This window comes from Morus notabilis, unplaced genomic scaffold (genome assembly GCF_000414095.1).
Source record: "Morus notabilis unplaced genomic scaffold, ASM41409v2 Scaffold168, whole genome shotgun sequence".
Taxonomy (NCBI): domain Eukaryota; kingdom Viridiplantae; phylum Streptophyta; class Magnoliopsida; order Rosales; family Moraceae; genus Morus; species Morus notabilis.
Genome location: NW_010367753.1, coordinates 212642 through 217735, shown reverse-complemented (window position 1 = coordinate 217735; position 5094 = coordinate 212642).

Here is a 5094-nt window from a genome sequence, read left to right as displayed (position 1 = left end):
ATTAAAAATAAAAAGACACTAATGGCCGATGGTCTGCACTACTGGTCGGGTAAAAGTAAAACTGCGTAATAATTGAAAAAATGAGTAAAACTTTATGCCAAGTTGTAGGATAAGATCAATCTCACCATGCCCCTCAATTCTAAGGTTCTTGTAATTTATTCCTTAAAATTTAAAAACTCTCATTTCTCTCTAAAATTTTGAATTAACACCATTTTACTCCATATGCTTGAATTTTTTTTCGTTAAAAATAGACTGAAAACGGAAGGAATTAAGTGTAATCAAGTAATATGTTCTCCTTGTTTTTAATATAAATTCTAAGAAAAATACTATGTGACTATACTACTCTAGTTTTTAATATGTTTTAAATATAAATTCTAGCATAAAAGATTTAGCAGAATTAATTCAAATTTCATGCGCAAAGTGATAGTTTTTAAAGTCTTGGGGTAAAATAAAAATGACTCTAAAGTTCTGAGGACTCAAGAGAGAACAATCCTTAGACCATCTCCAACGCAAATAATAATGCTAATTGTATATTTACCATCAAAAAGTGTAATATAGTATGTTATTTTCATTTTATTCCAATTTAAAATGCTATTTAAAATGTTAAATCTACTATTTTTTATAATTATTAAGCTGTGAAAGTTGTAAGAGTAAACTTTTATGTTTAAAATAATTATAAAATACAAAAGTTGTAATGATTACATAAAAAAATAAATATTTCAACTAATAGTAATTAAATGTCAAATTTTCTATATGCTATACTTGGTGGGATATTTGTCGCAAAGTATAACATATGAGAAATTTAATATAATAAATAGTATTGCATTAGAGAGTGTTTTTTGCACTCAAATGCTATATTTGCAATTAACACATCTAACTATTATAGTATTATATTGGAGATACTCTTATATGATATAAAAGAATACGGTTTTGTATAAGATTTTTTATCATACTTTTTCTGTAACATATAGCAGTGACAAGTGGCATATAAATTGAATGTAACACTAATGTTGCAAAAGATCTAACACCAAAAAATTTAGCTATGCCAAACTAGTGCAACATTTTTTCAAAACTAATGCTACATTGAATAAATATCATTTTGCAGCATTTCACACTTTAAAAAAAAAAAATAGACTGAAAACGGAAGGAATTAAGTGTAATAAAGTAATATGTTATCTTTGTTTTTAATAGAAATTCTAAGAGAAATATCACATGATTATACTACTCTAATTTTTAATATGTTTTAAATATAAATTTTAGTATAAAAGATTTAACATAATTAATTCAAAATTCATGTGCAAAGTGATAGTTTTTAAAGTTTTGAGGTAAAATAAGAATGACTCTAAAGTTCTGAGGACTCGAGGGAGAACAATCCTTAGACCATCTCCAATACAAATGCTAATGTTAATTGTATATTTACCAATAAAAAGTGTAATATAGTATGTTATTTTCATTTTTACTCCAATTTAAAATGCTATTTGAAATGCTAAATTTACTATTTTCCATAATTATTAAGCTGTGAAAGTTGTAAAAGTAAACTTTTATGTTTAAAATAATTAGAAAATATAAAAGTTGTAATGATTACATAAAAAAGTAAATATTTCAACTAATAGTAATCAAATGTCAAATTTTCTATATGCTATACTTGGTGGGATATTTGTCACAAAGTATAACATATGAGAAATTTAATATAATAAATAGTATTGCATTAGAGAGTGTTTTTTGCACTCAAATGCTATATTTGCAATTAACACATCTAACTATTATAGTATTATATTGGAGATACTCTTATATGATATAAAAGAATAGGGTTTTGTATAAGATTTTTTATCATACTTTTTCTGTAACATATAGCAGTGACAAGTGGCATATAAACTGAATGTAACACTAATGTTGCAAAAGATCTAACACCAAAAAATTTAGCTATGCCAAACTAGTGCAACATTTTTTCAAAACTAATGCTATATTGAATAAATATCATTTTGCAGCATTTCGCACTTTTATATGTCATTGAAAAGTGTAATCCACGTGGGACCATATCAAAAGTTTAAAGGAAATCTTATTGATAAGATATAATTTTTAATCGTTAGATTATTTTACAATCATATCGTATTACAAAAATTATAATAATTCAACACAATCATATGTAAGAGTTAAAATACAATTAGACCAGAGTATTTTCTTTTCATACCTACTAAAGAATTCTACAAATTTTTTAACAAGATGCAAAAGGTTATAAAGTTTGGAGACTTCTGGTGTAAAAATCCTTTTTTTTTTGTACCTTACCACAATTGTTATATATATATATATATATATATATATAATCGAATAAGAAGGACTAATTGTATATTATTGTGCTGGTAAAATAATTGTTTTCATTTCCGCTGTGCCTCGTGTTTTTTGCGGTTCTTGCTGTGCCTCGTATTAAAAGCCAGTTAGAGCCCGTTTGGTTCATGGATTAGAACCATAAGATTAAAACTATTTTTTATTTACGTGTACTTTTGTGAGAGAAAATACTGTAGTGAACCATGAACCATGATTCGAATCAGAGAACGAATCCTCCAACCAAACGGGCTCCTCTAGCAAAAATAGGAAGGCAATTCATTAAATTTATTTTTTCAAGACTACTGTGCATACTAGAAGTGTAATTAAAAGTGTTGGTAAGCAATAGTACTAGAAACTCTTTTTAGATGTATAAGGACAAAATAGACATTTTCTACTATCATTTATGAATTTTTTTGTACTGATATTTATAATTTCGGTATTTAATAATTCATTATATAAAAGTAAACATTCTTTTTTATTTTAATTAAAACTATAAATTTTACAGTTACAATTTATTTATTTTAAAATGTTTAAGTGGATGAGTATATACGTATGACGAAACAATAAAAAAGAATTAGATGTGGTGAATTTTCAAAAGTAAATAAGAGTAGTTAGCTTTTTTTATTTATCAGAAATAAAATGTTTAAAATTAGTGCTTATTATTAAAAATATAGTGATAAATTTAGATGACGATAATTGTGAAAAAAATAACTCTCGTACTACTTCTTAAATTGTTGAATATTATTTATTTACGATGTGATACGCAAAAATTCAAAGAGTATAGCAGTAAATTAAAAGAGGCGAGTTTAAGGGGGTTTATTCGCTAATTTTCTCACTAAGTTTTCGGCTATTGGGCTCGACTGGTTCATCGTCCCATACCTATTCGGAAACTTCTAGTCTATTTGGGCTTCGTCCCTCAAAACTTATGTGCCGATTTACATCAAGTAAGAATTATCTTGACAAATAAAGTGTATGGCTCAAGATTTTTATTATTTATTTTTAATTTATAATTTTTTTAGTTAAATAATTACATTAAAGGGTAAAGGTATTCATGCACTTTTAAATGTAAATTATCTATTTTTTAAAATAATGGCTTTGTTGGCCCAAAAACATCAAAAATTTTTTTTTTGAAATAACAGATTCTTTTCAAGTTAAAAGAGTAATGTTATATTTGGTATGATAGAAAAGAGGAAGGAAGTGGATAGAAGAATTATTTAGGACTGACAATCCGGATAGCAACATGACGACACGACTCGAAACTCGCACGAAGATAGCAGTTTTGGGTTTACTATAGATGGGTTTGGGTAATAATCGGGTTGACACGATTAATAAATTGGTTGAGTTAGGGTTGACCTCCTAACACGAAGTAACACGATTAACTATATGTATCATCTGTAATCTAGTAATATGTGATATAACATGAGTTTATAAGACATTAAATACAAAAAATGTGAAATTTAATAATTGTAGGTAAAATTCATTTATTTTTTTAAAAGGAAAAGATAAATGAACCAATAAATATGTTAAAACTTTATTGACCGTGTTAAATAAATCATTATTATATTAATTATTTATTCAATATATTAATTTAAGCGAGTTATACGGGTTGACACGATTAACACGATTAATAAATATGTCGTGTTTGGGTTGACATTATTAACACGTTTAATAAACATGTTGTGTTTAGGTTGATATTTTCTGACACGATTAATAAAGAGAAGAGGGAGGGTGGGTGAGAGAATGGGAGAAAGGAGATAGAAAAATAAAGAGAATCATAGAGAAGAGAGAAAGAGGGAGGGTGGGTGAGAGAATGGGAGGGAGGAGATAGAAAATAAAGAGAATTATAGAGATTTTTTTAAAAAAAAATTAGGAGTATTTTTTATTATTTTTTAATGCAAAAAAACATTTCATTAATGAAAAAATCATGAACCTTACTGCGAACTCAATACATAAAATTTGATACAACAAACCAAAATTGATAGATCCATTGGCGTCCTAGTACAAGGATCAAAGGTTCGATAATAGACACAATTTGGAGCACTTATTTTGGCTCGTTTAATTCTCCCTCCACTATTGGCTCTCTCAAAAGGACTGTAGCAAACTCCCTGTAAAGATTGATATCTGAAAGTCAGTATTATTTCAGATCATGCTTGCCGAAGCGGGAGATCTGGCTAAAGACATATAGAAGATAAAAAACAACACAAAACCCACACAAAGTTATAGCTTGGCGGGGAAACACGACCAAAAATAACAAAAACAACCAAATCCCACACATATCTAACGATTTATGGGAGAAAACAAACACCAACACTGATGGAATGACTGCCTTTATTTCACAAACAACTAAAAAAAGAGAAGAAAACATCAGCATTGACTCCACCATCATGTAGATCGACTGACACAGAGCGCATGAGTATATTTTAATGGCCGACTGACCAAAAACATGCTTTCAATAGCTAACCAAACTATTCTCCTTCTTCCTCCTCTCTCTGAAATTCTCTCACTAGAAAACCTCTTGTATATTTGATATTTTAGTTCTAATTAAATGCTTGATTTATTTAAATCTTCTATGCACTAAATCTTGTTTTAATTTTTCCTCGCAAAATTGCTATGTGCTTCATTAACCCTTTTTTTTTTTTCAATAAAACAACACCGATTTTATTATTTATTATTTTATTTTTGTCTAAAGGCCACCGATTTTCGTTGCTTTATGGCAAGATACGCGTATTAATTTTTAGATATAGAAAAAAAAAGAAACACAAGGGAAAG